This window comes from Haemaphysalis longicornis, unplaced genomic scaffold (genome assembly GCF_048455015.1).
Source record: "Haemaphysalis longicornis isolate Haplotype H1 unplaced genomic scaffold, Haemaphysalis longicornis Haplotype H1 scaffold_2, whole genome shotgun sequence".
NCBI lineage: Eukaryota > Metazoa > Arthropoda > Arachnida > Ixodida > Ixodidae > Haemaphysalis > Haemaphysalis longicornis.
Genome location: NW_027526295.1, coordinates 176,329,940 through 176,352,532, shown reverse-complemented (window position 1 = coordinate 176,352,532; position 22,593 = coordinate 176,329,940). Strand labels below are relative to the sequence as shown.

General features: G+C 46.6%; 1 protein-coding gene and 1 non-coding gene across 6 annotated transcripts in view; both read left to right on the top strand.

Annotated features, from left to right (window-relative positions):
* The window catches only part of Cask (peripheral plasma membrane protein CASK), a 708,589-nt gene that overhangs the window by 124,975 nt on the left and 561,021 nt on the right, over positions 1-22,593 (top strand). The window lies entirely within an intron of this gene.
* Positions 22,121-22,193, top strand: Trnat-ggu (transfer RNA threonine (anticodon GGU)). The gene has a single exon. It is a non-coding gene; the product is annotated as a tRNA-Thr (tRNA).

Sequence of the window (22,593 nt, the reverse complement as noted above, 5' to 3'; positions counted from 1 at the left end):
GTGGAGCAACAATGATTTAAATAACGGGACCAGTGCCCAATTAGCCCCGTCTTAAAGGGTGTACTATTAAGATCGAGGCGATGATGTACGCTCGCGCAAATTCGATTTTAATTATCTGCATAATGGCCCGCCTTCGTTCTATGCTTCTGTACCGCTCTTGGCTTTTGAAAGTTCTGCACTTTCGCCCTTCTGGGACCGCTTGATTGATCTTACGCTGATGTTTGTCCAATAGCCAAGCGGTTTTTTGGGGTCCGGACGTCAAGTTAAGTGTTTCTCTTGTTCTAGTTTTTTTAGGGGGGGGGGGGTGTAAGAAGCGAAGTATTGCGTACATACGTACACACAGACGTACGCGCATGGCGACGCTGAGGCGCTTTGGCTAAGGCATCCTGCTTCTATACGAATGAGTGGAGGATTTGATTCGTGGACGGGGAGGCGGCCGAGGTGAAATAAAAAATAAAACTAGGGCCCCTATCTTCCATTATACGGTTGCAAAGGTAAGGTAGTCATCATCATCATCATTATCATCCTACTCAGGTCCACTTTAAGATGAAGGCCTCTTCCATTGTCCTCCCACCGCTCCTGTCCTACGTTGGTAAGGCAGGCTTCTTGAAGCTGTTCACTACATCGTGAGGCGTTGTTCGATACCCGAACCGCGCACATGCACACAGTAATAGGAGGACACGGATGCAATACCGGAGATTCGAAGTTCGCGTCTAACTTTCTAACAGTGGCGTCATGCAGTGCGGGACCCGAGCTTCTTGCCACTTAGGTTCAGTATCGAGAATTTAAACTCTGGTTTATTTTAACACAGACTGTGTTTATACACGTGTTTCCGTAAGAACACGCCTGTCAGGTAGTGGCGTTCTAGCGACATATTCGTCATTTGGCTTTCGTAAGGTGAGGCTCCACGAAGGCGAACTGACGGAACCTGTAAATGATAATCGGGCGCAACACGGCGACAATCTAGGTACTGCACTGGAGGAGGCACTACTGAAGTAAGCAGTGAAGCGTATCTATTACTGCCTTTACTTCGAAGTGAGGATGCGGTGGTTGGGAGCTACAGTCTAGGCCTTTCAACCTCACAATGGCTCCGTGCGTGTTGGCTTTCTTCACTGCACACAGTGGGTGCTCGCGTTCAGACAGAAAGGCAGACTGCGTTCGTCATGACCGCCCAGTGCGTTGCGCAAGGGGGTCAAGGTGTGTGTTAGCCGCCACACTACGTAGAGTTCCCTGACAAGTTGGCGTCTATAGAGAGAGCGAGCGGCAGCGGTGATCAGAGCACACTGACGGCGTGACGGGAAGTCCTACGGCGGCGGGCTGCTGAAGCTATAGAGCGCCAGATGAACTGTAATATTAACAGAAAATGTGAGTGAAAGTGTAAGTAATAGTGAAAATGCGGAAGATGAAGGGTAATGAACTGCTTTAAACAAACTAATCATGAAGAAGCAATGCGTTGTATGACTTGCTAATTCCGCAGCAATGCCCAGAAAGGGGCTCGTTACGAATACATTTGTCCGGAAGTGCGTGAAGCTTTTGAGTCTTTTTACTCACGTCAAGTAATTTTGTTTTGCAAAGGGGGAGGGGGATGAAGCGTCTTGTTGAAGCAAAAGTTGACTCATTCGAAAATTGGCTACTGTTTTCTCGGCAATAGGAATGTAAGCTTCTCGATTGTATTTTACATTTTAGGGCAACAACTGAAATGTACGAGTGGTGTGGTACATCTCCAGGCCTTCAGATTATTTGGCCTGGAGGGTTTGAAAAAAGGAGAATTACCACTCGATGGGGCCTGCCAATGCCTGTGGCAGCTAGTGCTTCATTGAAAGATGGCATCTCAAGGACCTGAATTAACTCGCTCTCCCTCCCCCTTTCTCTTTCTGATCAATTCCTTACAAGTTTATGTGTCACCCGGAGCAACTCTTAATATCTAGCTTTGTGAATTAATCGTCAAGAAAGGTATTTGCCATGTTTTAATCTTCGTCATTGTCGTCATTGTCATCATGGTAGTTTCTATCCACCATCATCCTTACGGTCGATCTGTATCTGCTGAGGTGACTTGATAAGAGCATGGCGGGGCCAATCTCCAGCTGTCGTTTCTTGCGCGATATCTGTACCCGGAATCTACAGCTGCCTCGGGAAAAATGTGTACTTAACTTTAGCATTCAAGTGCTGTTGTTTCTAATTTGTGAGTGATGGGATGGCGGAGGAGGGCCGCGGTCACAGAAAAAAAAAATAGCCGTGTATCTGATATTTTGTTGCAAATGTCGACGAAAGACGATAGTCGACTGGCGCCGCTGCCAAGTAAATGCCTCCCTTCTCTTGCTGTTCCTCTCATGCTGTTCCTCTCCCGTATCGTTCCTCCAAAGGTAAACACGCTAGAGGTTTGCTCAAGTCAATTTAAATTTACCGCGTTCCACTGCTCCAAGTCTCGTGTCTCGATGCCAGCGCTGCCGTATGGCGGAGACGCGCGTGAATTGAGGCACCCCACTACAACGTTTATAGAACCACGTTGCCAAGCTCCACGTGCGTTCCAAGCGGAACGAGGATCTTATCCAGTGGAACCTTTTGTTGCTATTGCCGTTTGACTTCTTAAATGCCGCCAGGCGCTATAGTAGCGCGGGCAATAGCAGGCGATGGTTTTCTGCCGTTGACGTAGTATTTCGTTTGTTATCGCGAAAACCAATCATCCATGAATTTTTTAATAAAGGAACACTGCGACTATCACTTATGTATTGATTTTATGCCTTAAATTTGCGTAATGTTTTGTTCTTGTTTAACAATGTTTGAAAGTATGAACATTGTCACCGGGCTTAGACGTTAACATTTGGTGGTGGGAATATAAGACTATAGCGCAGCTTCCCTTTCACTTTGGCCGGGTAGCTGAGTCGAGTTTCAGATGCGCGTGCCTTTTCGCAGGGGATACCTCTATTTTTTATTGTATTTTTGGAGGGCTGCGCGTGGTCTTGGCATTCGCCCAACCTCCGCGTTCCAGGCCCGCGTGATATTTCAGGGCGTTTGTTGAAGCTCACGTAATTTTTTTTTTGACAATTTTCATGGCTAGTCCAGTACGTGCTAGTGTTTTATTTTTTCTAATTATGCTACGAATATTAACCCTAAATGTCCAAGGGTTTAAAAACAGTGACAAACAAAGAGAGGTGATTCACTTTGCCAGAGAAAATTTTGTAGATCTAGTCTTCCTCCAAGAAGTGAACTTTTTTTCTATTGAAGACGTCATAACGTTTCAGCAGAACTTTAATATTCCGTCTTATTTTTCTTTGGCGTCTAACCACTGCTGTGAGGTGGGCGTCCTAATCTTCAACCACACCATCCGTTGCTCCAGTTTTAGTTCGACAGATAGTGAGGGAAGATTGCTAGTCTTGAAATTTTCTCTTTCTGGTGCCCGCTTTAAAATCATTAACGTGTATGCTCCTGCACGCGTCACAGCTACAAACAACTTCTTTCGTTGCCTAGGGGTTTATATTTTGGAGCGCGTGCCTACAGTTCTTTGCGGAGATTTCAACTGCGTCCTTGATAGTATGCGTGATGTACGAGGGCCGGGTCAGGGACGACCGACGTGGAACGCACGCGAACTCGGGTTCCTAGTGCAAGACTTTCACCTGGAGGATGTATGGCTGCTCCATTGCGGAAATTATTTCTCTCCCACGTGGAAGCGCGGTTCCTCAATGTCCCGACTAGACAGGTTTTATATAACTCCAGACCTAATCCCGGCTGTGTCAAACATTGAAGTAAATCAATTCCCTAGTATGGCCGGTTACATTTCCGACCATTACCCAGTGCTCCTGTGCCTATTTACAGGTCACCGTAGACTGGATGGCGCCCGGCACTGGAAGCTTGATACTAGAATACTGCAAGATGACGTAGCTTTATTGTCCTTAAAATCAGATATTTCTTCTTCCCTACCGGTCGAAGTTAGCATACAACAGTGGGACAGTTTAAAATCCATATGGAGGCAACAAGCTCAAACAGTTGGCCAACAAAAAAAGGTTCGTGACACAGCTGAGCTTAACAATACGCTCAAGCGTATCCGGATAGTTAGATATGATAAAGAACTAACGCCGTTAATGAGCGAATATCTTGGCATCCTTAGGGAGCGGTACAAACGCCAACTGAATGAAACAATGCAACCACCCGCTTCCTACAATATTCATGGTCCTTGCAACGGTAGTTTAGAAATTCAAAGATTTTTGGCGACGCGTGAAGCTCCAAACATTATAGAGTGTGTGCGCTGCCCGGATAACACCGTCTCCACAGACTCATCAGCTATAAAATCAGGGTTTCTTTCTTTTTTTTCTGATGTCTTTGCGGGAGATTCGCTCGAGGTAGATGAAAGACACATGGTAGCACAACTATGTTCTGCTTCAAATTCCCTACCTCAAGTTCCACAAAGCATACACTCCCAAATACTGAAGGACGTTACCTGTTCCGAGCTATACGACATTTTAAGAGAAATGAAAACCGGATCGGCGCCTGGTCCGGACGGTTTGCCAACGGAATTCTACAAGCGTTGCTGGGCAGAATTAGGCTCTTCCTTAGTGCAACTTATAAATTCAATCCTAGCAGATCAGCGGCTTCCAAACTCGTTTAAGAGAGGCCGTCTAATCTTACTTTTGAAAGAAGGAAAAGACCCCTCTCTCCCGAGTTCTTACAGACCAATAACCGTTTTGAATTCGGACTACAAGATTTTAACTTCCCTGTTGGTATCCAGAATTAAAGCTCTTTGGCCGGACCTCCTCTCACTCCAACAGGTTGGCTCGGTCCCATACAGAAATATTTTTTCGGCACTTAGCTTAACCCGAGACATACTAGCCTATACGCACCAAACTGGTATTGCAGGCCTGTGTGTCTCTTTAGACCAAAAACAGGCATTTGATCGGGTCAATCATTCATACTTGCTTGCCATATTTCAGGCATATGGGTTTCCCTCTGAATTTGTTCAGCTTCTCCGAGAATTGTATTATAATTTATCCAGTGACCTGGTCATTAATGGTGTGGTACAGGGTGAAATCGCAATTCATAGAGGTGTCAGACAAGGATGCCCCTTGTCGCCGCTTGTGTTTGTCTTGTGTCTAGACCCCTTCATCAGAAAACTCGTTGATAACCCCAAAATTAGGGGTCTCCCCTTGCCCGGACAAGGCTCGGTTAATGTGTCTGCGTACGCAGATGACGTCACTATTTTTATCCGGGACACTGATAGCCTCACGGCTGTTTTAGGGGACTTCGAGTCTTATGCTCGACTTTCAGGTGCCGAGTTAAATGTCACAAAAAGTGCTGTTCTCCCTCTGGGAAACGCTACACTCGCCCCCATTCATAACTTAAAAATAGTTCGAGACCTGATGATTCTCGGCGTCAAATTTACCGAAGAAGGTGTTTCTCCAGACATGTGGCCACAGTTAGTTGAGGATATTCAAAAGAATGTTGCCCGGGCTAGGTCTTTCAACTTCTCTTTTTCGGAGAAATCGTATCTGGTTAAATGCGTTTTTCTTGCTAAATTCTTTTTTGTCTCCAGGATTATGCTGCCTCCCAATCCTGTTACGCACAAAGTGTCCCGCGACATTTTTTCTTTATTTTGGGATGGAAGCACGGAGCGTTTAGCGAGAGATGCCCTGCGCCTCCCACGCCGCTCTGGGGGTTATGGTCTCCCCTGCATCGACCTCATGAGCCAGTTGTTGGCCCTTAGAGTCGTCTCTTCACTTCTCAGTGACGTAGAAGCTCAGGGCAGACCTTTGATCCTGTACTTTCTCGGTCCTTCTAGATGGGTTCTTTGTCCAACTATGGCCAGAAACCTGCACCCCAGTGCAGCTTTCCCGTCAAGACTGTTCAAGGCCGTCATTACTTTAGCAAAGGAAATTCGTGCACTGGATGCTGATCTCGATTTTGTGAATGAACAACCTGCCAGGCTGTGTGAAAAAATAGTTACTGCGAGGTCGGGCAGCCGTGTGGATCCACCAGATTTCCCCTGGTTACGGCTGACTTCAGGTAGGCTGCCAGAGGACGCCAAAAACATCCAGTGGCAAAAAGCGTGGCGAATTCTTCCCACAAAAGATAGATTATTTCGCTGGGGAGTAACACAGAACTCTTCCTGTCCCAACTGCGGTCAACCAGAATCCACGGCTCACACGTTCTCAAGCTGCACTGTTGCGCGTTGCTTTTGGCGCATCATACACCGTGCCGCTCCAAGTTTGGGGCTTGCACGGTATCAACTGAGAGAACAGTGCCCTGGCACTCCCTTTGGCAAACTATTCGTAGTGATTGGCGATTATATACTATGGCGTAATCGCTGCAGGGCCGTAGCACAGAATCGCAGGCTACGTATGCAGTGGCCCTTGCTTTCCTTCTTCAGACAACACCTCGTGACCTTTTTGGAAGGCGAGTTGGCCCTTTTGGGTGAGGAAGAGTTTTTGCGACATTGGTCTACCCGGTTTATTGAGGTTTCGAACAAAAGGGTTATTATTCATGCCAGTTTTCCAGACCTGTGTCCTTAGGGATTTTCGTTATAACAATTGATTTTGGTGGTAGAATTGAGTGTTAGTGCGGTACAGTACCCGTTGTGACATAAAACCAACCCTGTTTTGTATATTGCTGCATTCTTGAAGCGAATGTTTTTGTGTCATGGTTTTCCTCGCATGTTAATCTTTTGGTTGTAAGCAACTCTACATTGTTTGTATGTTAATCTTTTGTCTACAATCAACTTGAAGCTGTTTATGTGTTTCTGTAAGTGTCTGTAACTGGCAGCTTTCGCGCTCTATTAGTTTTGTAGCGACAGGCGCTGCACTTGTTTAATTGTTTCTGGTTGTTACGTTGTATCATTGATACCAGGATTTTTTGATAATAAATTCATCCTTTGAAGACAGACAGACAGACATACAGAAAGACCAAAATGTCTGTGTTTAAGTAGCCCACGAAAGAGTACCGTCTTTAATAGCATGCCCCACGTGGCCGAAAATTTCCCCCTCGCGTATTGCTCACCCCCTGGACGCTTTGCGCCGCAGAAGTCGGCACTCTTCTCTCAGAAATCCCCAGGAGAGAGATGGAAGTTCCAACCCAGATAAATGACCTCATCGCCGGACGGAAAACCTGAGAGAATGGATCCCAAGGACGACGGTAGCCCCTGAGGAACTTTGGTCACGTACAGCGAGGTTCTTACGGTTCGGGCTTTGCAAAGTCGATACCATCCACGTACGGAACCGCGACTAGGCTGCGTCTGTTTGTCGCAACGCCCATTCTCGCCTAAAGTGTCTATAATCCGGAGATAAGGGAGTGGGGTTAAGAGTCAACTTTCGAAGTTTGACTTTGCTAACTCAGCAGTAACTCTACAGAAGTTTACTTCGTGACAACTTTGTTATTTTACGAACGAAAAGGTAACGCAACAATGGCAGAAGCGTCCCAAAAATCTAGTCACATTGGGAAAAACGGGAGCTAGGACCTACAGGAACGTTCCCCAACTCTGCCCCATTTGTGTGCTGTTTTTACGTGCTTTTTCGTCGTCTGCCCTTCTGTCGCGTGCTACTTTGTTGCTCAGCTGTTTTGTCGCATTCCTGTTCATTATTGTTTTGTCGTATCGTTTTGTCCCCTACTGTTCTGTGGTTTGCTGTTCTTCGTGAAGTCTTTGCTGTTCTTTGCTTCGTGAAGTCGTTCTTTGAACCCCCTGCGGGGGTTCAAAGAACGACTTCACGAAGATTCGGTGTCACTGGCATCGGTAGTAACTGGAGCAAAAATAACGAAAATACCCATATAAAAAGCAAACACTTGCACGATAACAAAAGCATGAACATACCCCACATTTATTTCCCAAGGATCCCGGCATGCGGCAGGGAACCAAGCCACCTTGATCCAAGCTGTTTGTCAGCCGACAATTGGCTGGGTCACGCTGCATTGGTTAACATTAATCAACACAGTCCATGCTTCCGGGATAGCGTGGTCAAGCTTGCCTAACCTTTCTTGTTTTCTAAATCTTTCCCTTAATTTGTTCCGCTTCCGTATAAAAGAAAAGAAGAAAAAAGAGGAAGTTAATATCCTTACTTCCTTCCTCCTTTCTTGTCGTTCTTTATTCCTTAATTTTATCCTCCGTATAGCGCATATTTTCACATCTTTGTTTTCTCTTTCCTCTCTTACCCATTTTTACCCTCTTGCCCTCTTACCCTCTTACATTCTTACCCTCTCTTACCTCCTTTTTTTTTCTTTTCTTTACTCGTCCTCTTCAGTTCTCTCGTCTCCGTTGGCGGCCCGCTGTATCTCTTGCTCACATCTGAATAATGGAAGTTTTCAATTTGGAAGAACGCAGCCCCGTTATCGCTACAGGGGAAGGGCTCCCGACGGCAGCGGCAGCAGCAGCAGCAGCAGCAGCAGCAGCAACAGCGGACGTGGTGGTGGTCTTCGTGACAGCGAGGAGTTCTCGCCGCGCGTGAGCTATTTCTTCTGCTTCTCCGCGTTCGGTGTGAATACCGCGCGCAGACGCGAATTGCGGCACCAAAGAGGAAGAGTTGATGGTGTCGGAAGCAGCTATTGCTTTCACCGCAAATTTATTCTCCTTTTCATATTAGCCTCCCCCTCCCCCCCTCTTCGTTCCTTCTTTCGTTTTTCCTGTTTCGCAATTCCACGTGGCCTGCTCTAATTCATCCGCTCTTTTTTTCTCTCTCTCTCTCCTTCTCTCTCTAGTCCCATTTCTTTTTTCTCCACTCCACTGCCACGTCGGAACCGCGAAAACGATTGCCTATGCATTAGTAGTAAAAAAAGGCAAGGATTTGGGGGAAGACGAAAGGATAACAGACACCGCCGGGAATTTACATTTCCTCCGTCTCACGCATTCGAGCCGTCGCTTTGGCGCAGTTGATTTTGCAGCTGCCGGATCTGTGCAAATAGAATTCGAAGATACAGAGTTAGTCTTATTGCACACCCTCGACCTCAGGTTTCATTTTTTTTATTGCCTGTGTTATTGCTTTGTTACGATGTTTTTGTCTTTCCGTACGCGATGGTGATTTTGATGAACGAATTCGTGCTGCGTTGTGAGCTTAAAGGCCACTTCATTTTGTTTCCCGAAGTCGGTCGGACGTTTGTACTTAAGGAATTTGAAACAGTTTTTTTGAGCGTCGTCGTTTTTGTAATGAAGCGATGGCCTGCCCCGTCTCGGCTCCCTAGGCCTTGTGCTTCCTGAGCCGCGAAATTTTAAACCTTACTCCGCTTCGGGAACGGCGAAATGTCGGTTATATTTTCGAAGCAGGGTTTCTCATTTGTCGTACAGTCAAATGGGCTTGGCATAACACAAGAAAAAACACAGACATCGTCAAAGTACGTAAGCCTGCCTTGTCTTCTACATGTAGAGTTTGGATTTTTTCCACTTTCACTTGTTTTGGGACCGAGACCAAGTCGTGAATTTTGGGAAATCGGCCCTTATGGTTTAATACCTCCTGGGTGAACGCTTGCAGGAACAAATGTCTGTGCTAACCGCTATATTTTCTCTTCACATCATTTTGCATGTGTTTGCACAAACTGGAAGCAATAATTTTCGGGGATTCAACTCTAAGCTTCCGTGACCATCTTCCATACTTGCCTTTTGACCGGAACATGCATGGATTTTCTTCTTACATAGACTTATATATATCTTGCTTCGTTCTCTTTTCTGCTATCTCTCTCCTTAAAGTGAATGCCTATTTTCACGAAAATGCCGAGGTGGAGCAGGAAGAACATCAACGTTTTACCTAATTCGTCATGCACAGCCATTGACGTTGATTAGTGGATAGATGACACTGCACAAATGCATGTTATGCTCAGTAGCTGGCGTAAACGCAGCTGTTGATAACTGCCCGAGGCCAGGGACTCAGTATTAAGCGAGGATAAAAAACCTTTTCAGCTTTTACGCGCCAAAGCCGTGCTTGAACTTTGACGTGCGCCGTATAAAAAACCACTTGGAGATTTTCACCGTGTGCGATGTTTCGAGGCATGGGAATTTTTGCTTTTCGCCTCCGCACACCAGGACACACACAGGAGGAGGGGGAGGAATAAACTTTTATTGAGCGCAAGGATGCGTTCAGCCTCCGATGTCCACGAAGCCGCGAGTCCGAGCTGCGTCCACAGATCGTTGCACCAGGGCTTGCTGTCGCTCTGGTGCTGGGCTGGTCAGCTCGGACTCCCACTGCTCAGGGTTGGGGAATGGGATGGGGTTAGGCACACACAGACAAAAAAAAGCAAGAAAAAAACACGGCCCTTGCGACCGTTATGAAGCGCGAGCCCTCGTGCTCAGCAGCATCACACAGCCATCGTGGTGGAGGGTGGAAACAAAGAAAGAGAGAGAGAGAGAGAGAGAGAGAGACAGAGAGAGAGAGAGAGAGAGAGAGAGAGAGAGAGAGAGAGAGAGAGAGAGAGAGAGAGAGAGAGAGAGAGAGAGAGAGAGAGAGAGAGATTTGAAAAATTGGTGAAAGGGAGTCTGAAGCCTCCCGGCTGCTTCATTGTATTTCTAGCCCTATCAATAGCATACTGCAAAATGTAAAAAAAAAATAATAATAATCTTGCGCAGCTTGCACCAGTGGTGCAAGGCTGGAGAAACAGCAGAGCTGGCGGCCTCTCTCCCTTCGTCGGAGACCCGGATGTTGCATCATAATAGTAAGCATCAGCCCGAAGGTCCACTGCAGGACGAAGGCCCCTCCCATCGACCTCCAGCCGGTCCTGCCACGCTCCGCTCGAGTCCAGGCTTTGCCTCCGAATTTTCTTATTTAGTCCCTGAATCGAGTAATTGGCCTTCCTGTTTTTCTAATCCCGTATCTCGATGTCCACTCTGTCACCCTGCTAGTCCACCCATTGCCATTTCGCCTAATTACAAGGCCAGCCTAAGTCCATTTCTTTTTCTTTATTTGAACTGTGATATATTTTAGTCCGATTGAGCGGAATAAAAGTCCTATTCAACAATGGACCATATTCACACGATCAATCAGGTGATAGAGAAGTGCGCGGAGTATACTGAACCCCTATATATACCCTTCATAGATTATGAGAAAGCATTTACTCGGCCGAAACCTGAGCAGTCATTCAGGAATTACGGAACCAGGGGGTAGATGAGCATTATGTAAGAATACTAGAGGATTACTACAATGGGTCTACAGCTACAATCATCCTCCATAGGGAGAGCAGTAAAATACCTATAAGGAAGGGTGTCAGACAAGGAGACACAATCTCTCCAATGTTATTCACAGCATGTTTACAAGAAGTATTCAGAACGTTGGATTGGGAACGGGGTGGGCGTAAGGGTTAATGGAGAATACCTCAGTAACCTCAGATTTGCTGATGACATTGCCTTGCTAAGTAACTCGGGGGACGAATTGCAAAGCATGCTTTCCGCACTGGACGAACAGAGTAGAACCGTGGGCCTGAAAATTAATATGCCGAAAAGTAAAGTAATAACATCGGGAGAGCACAGCGGTCTGAGACAGGTGGCGAGTCAGAGGAAGTGGTAAGCGAATATACCCGGAACCAAAGCACGAGGCAGAGATGATTAGAAGGGTAAGAATGGGGGGGAGTGCATTCGGCAGGCATTCTCCGATAATGAATGGCAGCCTACCGTTGTCCCTGAAGAAGAAAGTGTATGACAGCTGCATCTTACCGGTACTCACCGGAGGGGTAGAAACTTGGAGGCTCACTAAGAGAAGTCCAAAAGGGTCATGGTTTGGGCCTGTTGGTGATGCATAATGGAAACTGAAAGCGCAAAATAGACACGGACAAAGAAAGGGGACAACAGGACGAGCGCTAACTACCAACAAAATGTATTTGGAAAAAACCACAATATATACATGCCACGCTTTCCACTTGCATACTACCACACATGCGCAGAGACACTTATAATCGCCTGAGATAACAGAGTTCTTTTTGAGAAAGGGATACAGAGGGTGTGCTCACGCAGTGAGACTGCAACCTATCTATTTTTTCAGCTTCTATAATTTCTCTTGTTAATCTATCTTTATTCTTGCCGATTATGATACATTTGTCGAAGAGCGGTTCGCAGTGCGGTTTGTGGTGACACGTGGAACAGTGATGCGCTAACCATCCGCCACTCCCGTTTTTGACATTGCTAGAGTGCTCGCGAAGCCGGTCATTAACACAGCGACCAGTCTGCCCAATGTAACGTTTGCCGCAAGAAAGAGGAGTTTCATATACCACGTTTTCTGCGCATGTTGTGTGCTTACATTTATGTTTTATACCGCAACGGCTACGGCGTTGACCCCCGGGATTACTCATTATGCATAACTTGCCCAGTTTTTCTGGGGCAGAAAAAACCACTCTAATATTGGTAAGTCCGGCAATTTTCTTCAAGTTGTGGGAAATATTGTGGAGGTAAGGTATAACCGCATACTTTGGACGGTTTTCGAGTGAGGCCGGCTGCTCTCCCTGCGTTCGGGCTCGCAACTTTTTTAGCAGGGACTCAACAACAGCGATTTGCAACAGAGCCGGATACCCCGAGTTTGACAATCTTTGCGATTGTTGACGGAGGCTGGTAGCCATTGAATGGTCACACGATTTCTTGGTAGCGTTGTTAAAACACATGTTTATGATTCCCCTCTTCACCAATTTAGAGTGCGCGGAATGAAAGGGGAGGATTGGTTTGCTGCTCCTTGGTTGGTATGCCCAACAAGTGTGATCTGGGTGAAATGTCAAGTTTATGTCGAGAAACTGTATTGAGTTATTAACCGGAAGTTCAAAAGTACATTCGAGGGGCCTAAAATTTTCTTTAACAACGGATAACACATCATGGGCGCGACATTCTAGAGCATCAGAATTACAATCTAAGAATTCAATGGCTACCAGCCTCCAATGGCTACCAGCCATTCAATGGCTACCAGCCTCCGTCAACAATCGCAAAGATTGTCAAACTCGGGGTATCCGGCTCTGTTGCAAATCGCTGTTGCTGAGTCCCTGCTAAAAAAGTTGCGAGCCCGAACGCAGGGAGAGCAGCCGGCCTCACTCGAAAACCGTCCAAAGTATGCGGTTATACCTTACCTCCACAATATTTCCCACAACTTGAAGAAAATTGCCGGACGTACCAATATTAGAGTGGTTTTTTCTGCCCCAGAAAAACTGGGCAAGTTATGCATAATGAGTAATCCCGGGGGTCAACGCCGTAGCCGTTGCGGTATAAAACATAAATGTAAGCACACAACATGCGCAGAAAACGTGGTATATGAAACTCCTCTTTCTTGCGGCAAACGTTACATTGGGCAGATTGGTCGCTGTGTTAATGACCGGCTTCGCGAGCACTCTAGCAATGTCAAAAACGGGAGTGGCGGATGGTTAGCGCATCACTGTTCCACGTGTCACCACAAACCGCACTGCGAACCGCTCTTCGACAAATGTATCATAATCGGCAAGAATAAAGATAGATTAACAAGAGAAATTATAGAAGCTGAAAAAATAGATAGGTTGCAGTCTCACTGCGTGAGCACACCCTCTGTATCCCTTTCTCAAAAAGAACTCTGTTATCTCAGGCGATTATAAGTGTCTCTGCGCATGTGTGGTAGTATGCAAGTGGAAAGCGTGGCATGTATATATTGTGGTTTTTTCCAAATACATTTTGTTGGTAGTTAGCGCTCGTCCTGTTGTCCCCTTTCTTTGTCCGTGTCTATTTTGCGCTTTCAGTTTCCATCACTAAGAGAGTTCAACTTAAATCCAGGACGACTGAACGAGCAATGCAACGGAAGATGATAGGTGTAACATTGAGGGACAAGAAGAGAGCGGAGTAGGTCAGGGAACAAACGCGTGTTAAGGACATATTAGTAGAAATTAAGAAAGTTGTTTAGTAAGATGCCGAGTTTCCGTTTCATATGTCACCCCCTCACATTTTTAAGTGCAATGCACTTCTTAAGCGACCCTGAACCTGCGTCCACCGGCGATGTCCGCGCACGTGGAGATGGGCGCGCGCAGCCTGGCCGCTGACATGGCACATACCCACGTGGGGGATTGGCCAAGAATCGGGCGTGAGAAGGGCTAATGCACCTGCTTAAAGGAGTACTGACACGAAATTTCAAAGCTGAGATCCGCTCTAGCAATCAAGTACAACGACAACACAAATAGGTGTCTGTGAATAAATGCATCTTTCTTTCTTTGTAGTTGTGTGTGTGTGTGTGTGATCTCTCTTTCGCGAACATTACCGAACCGCGCAAATTCAACTCGTGCATTCGCACTTTCACATTGTTCCCCTCGGGGAAATGCGGGGAATTTTTTTTCTGAACTTGCCGCTGAAAGTTCTGACTGGCAGGCGTCTATGACTGACAGGCCCTGGTCGCTTCGTACGCATGCTTTTGATCTCTCATAAAATGGACACGTCAACAGCCGCACTTGAAGAACGTCCTTATCGTGATGCTCTTATCCTCACCCCCGCGCTCATGGCGCATAATGGGCGAATTAAGCGGGGATGTATATTGTTACTCGTGAATTCGCGCTTGTTTCATTTCTTTTGGAACGTGGGAGTGGTGACGGGAAGAGAGGTGAGATAGAGAGAAAAGAAGCAAGGAAATAGATGGAGAAAGTGGCAAGGCAATATCTTGAAAGGGAATAGTGACGTGGATGCGTCGGAATGTGTAAATAGAAAATATGGGGGAAGAGGGGAGAATATGGGAGGAGTGTAATTGGCAGTAGTTAGGAGAAGTGGAGGAGGGAGAGAGTGTAACGGGAATGCCGAGATGGGAAGAGGAAAGGAATAACGGGAAAAGGCTGATAGAGAGTTAGTTAGGTGTAGGAGGAGGAGGAGATAGCCTTTATTACATCAGGGAGATGCTAGGTCAAGTGGGGGAAGCGGGTGTAGAGGGTGGGATGTTCGTAGCTTGGGACATCTAGAAAATAAATCGTTCAAGTTGAAGCTGGTTGGCTCGTTAGGTGTAGGTAGGTTACAATAGACGAAATGTAGGGGAATAGGAAGGAAAAGAGGGGGAAAGCACGAGGTGGAATCGAACAGGAGGGGAGGTCCATGAGGCGGTAAGGAACGGCTGCTGAGATAGGGCCTGAGAGGGGAGAGAAAATTGAGTGAGGGAAAATGGAGGGGTCAGAAAGGGTTGAGAAAACCGGGAGGAGGCCGTGCGCGAAGAGCAGTAAGCGAAAAGAGACGGCGAAAATTAGAGTCCTCAGGGGTGGGGTATTAAGTGACAGAACAAGGGAGAGGATGGACGGCAGAGTTTGAGGGGAGAGAAAAGTAGACGTACGGCGGGAAAGGGGGGGGGGTAGTAAAGGCAGAAGTAGTGAAAGGACAGGGAAAGGTAAGAGTGAGGATGAAGAAGATGCGGAAACAGGGGACGTGGCGTTAGGTGGTAAGGGCGGTCGAAAGGCTATCGTCTTTCGACGTCATTTGCTGCGAAGGAAGCACATACGTGGCCATTCGATGTGATTACTTGAAACTATAAAAAAAATAGGCCGGAGTTAATTCTCGCGAAGTCCCAAATACGCGGTTTCACAATTCCAGCTCTTTACAAGACAATGCGCATGCATAAATGGCAAAAAAATAGGCTTTACTCACGTTCCTGGTCATTTACGGTCACCCGCATGTCCGGTGTACTGCGCTTTTGCGCACAGTTTCTACCACTTCTGTCGTATAATTGGGGTTTTTATTTACGCAACTAAAGCGTGCCTTTTTTAGCACGTAAGGAAGCAGGATGCAAATGTCACTCGGTGTGTAATTAACGTTGCTGTAAGTACACAGCAGACTTCATCTTAGTTACGAAACGGGGGCGGCGTTCCAAGTCTTTCAAGTGTCGGGGTTATTTTTCCGTTTACAATTAACACGGGCACACGCTCGGGGGTAAATCAATAAAAGGGTTTCTCTGAAAGTTCCCGGCGTATTTGCCGGCGTTGCAGCGGCCATCCCGGTGTTTGTTTTTCAAGCTCTTTTCGGAAGCTTAGCGCTTTGAAGATACAGCCGATGCGATAGTGCGTTCTTCGCTTTATATGCGTTAGTTCTGTTTAAAATAGGGGGGCTCACGCTTTATTCAAAATGTAAAAAAGAGCTCTTTGCTCTTTCATCTTTTTTTCATATGACCTTCTTTCGATTATTATTTCCCTCGTTCCTACGCTGCGTTCTTTGTTCACGTAACAATCCTTTCTTCCAATTCTATTCTTCTTTATTCAATCTTTCTGTCTATGTTGCCATTCTCGTGTTTTTTTTCCACCGTGAAAATTGCGTGGCTACCAAAGTTGTGCATGCTGTCGCATGCTTTAAAGGGCTGGTGAAGTGGTTTTGAAAGTGGGTAAATGTTTGTTTTTTACAATTAGTATGTTGGATAGTTTATGACTGTAAAAAAAATTCGTCATATCTCGCTTGGGGACTGAGATATTCGTCGATAAAGTTGACCCGACGCCCCGCCCACCGCTCGCGGCTGTGCCGCCGGAAAAGCTAGAAACCGAGAGGCAGCGACCGGAAGTAGCGTCATATTCGGAAGACGGCCAGCGGCGTGCGCCGACGCTTCGCTGTGTCCCAGTTTTCTCAGCGAAGTTCCGAATTAAGCAGACGTGCAATGTGCCCTTTATTAATCTCAATTGTGTAGAGTTGCTAGCGCGTCGATTTTCAACCGTAATGCTACTGTGTGCTTCCCTAAAGCGACTCCTAGATACCAGATTTCCTACCCGAGCGCCCGTGGCTGCTACATTGCCTTCACGAGTAGTCGCAGGGCCGGCCGTGTCGTCGGGTGCTCTGTGCTTCATACGCGAAGAGACTGGCTCGAACAAATATGCAGGTACCCGTAGGTCCTGACCCATTATTATAGGGGGATTAAAAAATTCGTGGGACCGCAGCGCTCAGGGCTTCGCGAACTTCTTGCTCGTTTTGCCGATCGACGTTGTTGGCTGTGACGGAAACTGAGCTGAGTAGCTAGATTTTAAGAAGAAATCAAGAAAGCTGAAAGCATGAAGCGTTTTCTGCGCGCGCGCGGAAGCGCTCCGCACACTCGCCGGTCGTGCATTCCCGTACGGCGCACGAAACGGCTCGCACGCACCACGCATGCCGCGGCAGCGACCGCTCTTCGCTGCCGGCCAGAATCAAGGCCGTCGCCAAAAGCAAGTGATTGTGCGAGAGAGTGGATGAATAGTGTGGTGAAAAATTGTGCTAGGGATTGTCATCCAAGGTGATTTTGAAAGAGGTGATCGAATTTGTATTGCGATGCGGAGCGCCGACCGGTCGCACAGCGCGTCGTCGGCAGCAACAGCAACCTGCCCGAGCACGAGATGCGGCGAGAGGCCGACGGATGGCGTTACCTGCGCGCAAGAATGAACATAGCACCGATGGCTAGAATGACTACCAACGTGAAAATAAGGTTCGCACGCGAGAAATGGGATGATAGTGCGGTGAAAAACTGTTTTAAGGATAGTCATTCGCGATTGTAGAGGTAGCAGTGACCAAATATCGGTCTCGGTGCTAAGCATAAAGTTCCCAACCTCCGAGGCGATCCGTGCAACCGAAGCTGGCTGGAGCTGTTCGGGAAGGTGTTTTTCTAAAGTTCGTCGGCGACAAGTGTGCTGCGTTTTGGTTCCGCTACCTTTCGGGTGACCACAACAGTTCGGTTCTCCTATTCTAAAACTGCGTTTGTGCAGCACTGACACGTTCCGCTGACCGGCCGCGCAGCGACCCGGCACCAGCACCTCCGCGCGACGCAGCGACCGGCCTCTCGCTAGCTGCTGCTTGTACGCATCGCGGGCCGCTGCACACAGCTTGTTGTACCGCCTGCCCGAATGCAAAAACAAAGTCGCACATGCGAAGTAGGGGATGATGGTGTGTCGAAAAAATGTGCCAGGAGTTGTGACTAGCGCTGGTGGTAAAAGCGGCGAACCAATATCTGCACAACTTCCCTGCACCAGAGAAGCATAAGTCGGCCATGAGACGTCGGGGGAGAACCTCTTTCTCAAGCTCGCCGCGAGCGAACTTGTTGCGCTTATACTTCCCTCAGGCTCTCATATTCTAAGGAAAGATTGTGTGAACCCTCCATTCACCAGAGGTGCTTCTGGCCCGTATCTGAACGGGAACAGAATGAGATCGATGAGATCTTCAGGCCGAGCGGTCACGGCAGCGCCGGCACTTCCGAATATGACGTCATCTGCAGCCGGCCAATCCTGAAAGGCAGCCAGCGCTCTGACCACGCCGCCGGGTAGGCGTCGTTTATTTTGACGAAAAAAGATGCTTTGGGTGTATTTAAACATAAAATAAACATGTTTTTCGAATTAAGCGTCAAGAAAACCATAAAGTAATGCCCCCAACAAAATTTTTTTGAAAAGCTCTTCACCAGCCCTTTAACTCGTACGAAACGATTGTGAGATTTCGCTAACATGGTCTCGTATTAACTTATCTTTTGACCCTTATAGACGGGATTTTTAATTTCAGTTCTGTCTTTTTTTTATTTTCGTCTGTACAGTTTGCACGCATGCGAGTAAGGTGGTTTCACTTCAGTAATGAGCGTAAGCGGCTTGTGCATAAGTAAGGGTTGTGTCTTGCTATGATTTGATGGCAGCGGTTTGATCCGTTTCACTATCTTGGAAGTTTTTGCAATTTCTTCTATGATGCTCGCGCCTTCGTTGCTTTTCGCCTTGTACATGGAGGAAACCCCGCCTGCTGGTGCGGGATGCTCGTTGAAACGCTTGCTAAACCACAAAACACGCAGCACAACACTGGCAAGCGATTGTATAGAACACGAAGGCGGCAGTCTCCTCATAGTGGTATCTCTTTTGTTCAAAAGCCCGCAATAGTGTCTCGAAAGCGCACCGGTTTCTCGAAAGTACTGCGCTTTGTACTTATCACATGTCTTGTGCTGCCATTTGAAGAAGTATCGCTTCTTTTTTCAATGTTCCTTCCAGATGAGCGAAGAGACCGGAATAAGCCAAGCACTAGTTAGGTTGACTGCACTATGCCAATGCGAACAGAATCGACTCACTCTATTCCTTCCTGCCTCTTCCGTATGATACTTAGAGTAGGAAAAGATGGATGAAAAATGGCAGCATCTCCACTCCGTGGGTGACAGCGGGGGTGCGGAGTACGGGGACTCGAAATAACATCCAAGTTGCGCCCAGAGTGACATCCGATTTGCGCCCCGACCGTCATTCGATTTGAGCCGTGAGTCGCACTTTGATTATTCCCTAAATGAAACTGCAACTCACGGCTCCGATCGATTTTCGCTTGATTTTCGCTTGATGATGGTGTGCGCGCGGATGGACGCGGACGGACATTGGGAGGTCCTAAGGTACTCCGTACCGTTACAGGCGAGCGAATAAGCCGTTTGACTCTCGGGCACTAACTCACGGTCGTAGCCCAATGAGTAAGAAAACTGACACGAACTCTGTCTGGTCTACCAGACACAGGCTGGAATCTATGCCGGTGCCTGTGGGATTTTTTGCTATGCGCACGGACGCGGGCGGACGTTGTGCGCTCCTAAGGTACCCCGCACTTAATACGGTTTCCCTCATTCAGTTATCTCTTGGCTACGTGGCGTTTTTACGAGGCCAGATTTTTTCTCCTCACAGAAAACCCGAGAATTGAAGCAAAATAAAAGAAGCAGAGCTTTTATCCGCCACACGTTATCCTGGACCTTCGTGCAAGTTATGCTATTTATTAGGTTTCGCCTAGGCGCGGTCCATAGAAGCCTGAGGTTGGCTCTTGACGGGCTTCCAATTAACACCGCCAACTCCATGGGAAGGCCGCATAGGGGAACTACACTGCGTCATTTCCGCGAAGGGACTAGGAGGACAGGTTTGTTGTTAGCGCCTCTATGCTGACTTTCTTCATTTAATTACTACCCGCACAGGAAGCGCAGCCCCTACATGTCGAACCAGACCTCTTATCTAATCGATGTTTCGTACATCTAATCCCCCTCGACGACGATGACGAGGAGTGCATCACGGCGCAAACAGGGCCCTTAGGCGTCATGGGGTGTTATTGTCGGCGTACTAAACGGATCTCGCGTAATGCGCTTTACGCGCTGGTTCACTCTGTAGGAAGTTCTTTGGCCACGACGAGGAGGGCGGAACACGCCGAAGTACTGCTCAGAGGCAGGAGTGCATTACGGAGCGGAAACCTTGTGAAATCCTTTTAACAGCTTCGTTCCTCGACGACTCGGTATCGCAGCGATACTGCACGATGAAGACCAATGAAATCGCTTAACCCCAAGGTAACGGGGCTTAAGATAACAGCTCTTGAAGGGCGAGGCGCGACAATTATGTCTTTGCGAAAATTGCACTCCGAAAGCAAAGGAAGGAAGAAATACAGGTAACGGAAAGGCAGGAATATCAACCAGGCGGTGGCCTAGTTTGCTATCCTGCACGTGGGGAAGGGGAACAATGGTAAAAAAAGATAAAAGCAGTAAAAGAGGGGAAAGGTAAGGACAGAGTGTAAAGAGTTGTGGCTAGCGCTATGACACTATACACAATAAAGTTAATTGACTTCATAGAGTAGTCTTTTGTGCTACAGTCTAGTTCGTTGTTTTTAGGAAGCACAAGAGCGCTTTTGTCGCCTTGTGCGTAGATGACGGAGAAGGCCAGTGGGCCAGGAGTTTCTCCTGAGAGAACGGCCGCCGAGAATCCAGCTTTCGTAAAGTTAAGGAGAGTTGCACTCTTGCCGATGAAAAACGTGGACACTCGCACAGAACATGGCGTGTTGTGGCGCGGAAACGCTGGAGGAGGACGAGTGAGGGAGCATGCCCTGCAACCGTATACGCGACGGCAGCGCAAGTTTTCGTTCTTAGTGGCTGGTGGAAAGGAATACGATGTTTTATTACTAATGCAGTACTCTTGTGAACAAAAATTTGAATGTAGTTGCAATGTTAGTTCAACTCAATATCAACTTCTGCTAGCGGTTTATTTTGAGTTCTGCTAATGGTAAATCAGCGAGATGTCTGTGGATAGTTTGTTGCGCAAGTAAGTGAAATGGACATTAGTCGTTCGGCTTGAACGAAATTTACTGGTTGAATTCCTGTATTGCGCACTTTCTATTGGTCTCTTTATCTACTGATTGATTGGTTTAATGAGTTATTGTTTGTATTTGTGTCATATATATATATATATATATATATATATATATATATATATATATATATATATATATATATATATATATATATATATATATAAGTAAAGACAGAGACACAGGAAAAAATAGGTTTCAGGAAGAGGACTTCCTCGAAGAAAGGAAGTCACCTTCCTGAACCATCAGTAAACATTTATTTTTTAAATGTTTTTCTCTTGAGTCTCTGTCTTTACTTACCTTATTTTCTTGCGCGCATTGTGAGTTTTTTGTTTCCAAGCTCTCTCTCTCTCTCTCTCTCTATATATATATATATATATATATATATATATATATATATATATATATATATATATATATATATATATATATATATATATATATCTATATATATCTATATATATCTATATATATATATATATATATATATATCTATATATATATATATATATATATATATATATATATATATATATATATATATATATATATATATATATGAAAAAAAAGGAAAAAAAATGAGACACACGTGGAAAAAGGAATGGTTTTTAACGTTTCGGTCGGGGGACCGGCCATCGTCAGAATAACAGCGGTGGCTGTTGTCAAATAGCATATAAGGGTGTTCAATGAAGGACCACATGAAGGCGGAAATGATAACGTCCAAGTAACACAATGCAAATGCAATGTATCAGGGCCCTGCGTGACAATCTGTTTGCTTAAGTACAACATCATTTTAAGTGCGACGCGTGCAGTATTGGAAGTCAGCTATAGCATGCGTGCGCACGTGCAAGAGAAAGGGGGAGGGTAAACAGCAGTAATATTGAATACGGTCACTGATACAAGCTATTCAGTTTTCCAGCGCTTTCGTTCAAACCACCAGCGACTCTATTTACTTTAAATATAATAAAATATTCTCGGACTTCCCTGTCGTGATGCGTTCGGAAACCGGATTCAAGAATCGTGGCTTTGATATGGTCGAATGAGTGGCCCGTGACGTTCGCATGTTTTGATATTGGAAGGTGAGGAAGTACGGAGATATGAGCTCTAGGTTGAACCGTTGTTGAATCACCACCCGCAAGTGCAGGAAACAAAAAATACCTTAACATAAATACCCGAGAAATTCGTGGGGAAACAGCCCCGCCGGTAGCGTAGTGGTCATCGCACCAGACCGGTATTCTGGAGGTCGTGGGTTCGGATCCCACCCGGCGGGCATTCTTTCACCACTTCCTTTCAGACTCAAAAAATTCTTCATCTGTTTCTATGACCCACCACAACCTTCCCTTTGCTTTCCGAGATTTTCTTGACTGCCAACCCTTATTTGCGTCTTATTCAACGAGCCCCTCATTTCCCGTGGCTAATGGGGTGAGATGGAGCGTTGCAACCTCGCCCTCCGTGACTACCCTCGTCGTAGTAGCGTTACTGGCAGGGTTCTTGTGTAAGGGTTGACTTGGATATAGGGTGACCACATTCCTGGAGGTAGAAAACGGAACACACCAGCGGGGTGGAGGGGAGGGAGGGGTGCGACGTACGAAAGACAAAAGGTCGAGATTGAGGCCAAACATTGTAATGCAGTGGGAACTACTCTTACTTAAAACGTTACATATTGCACT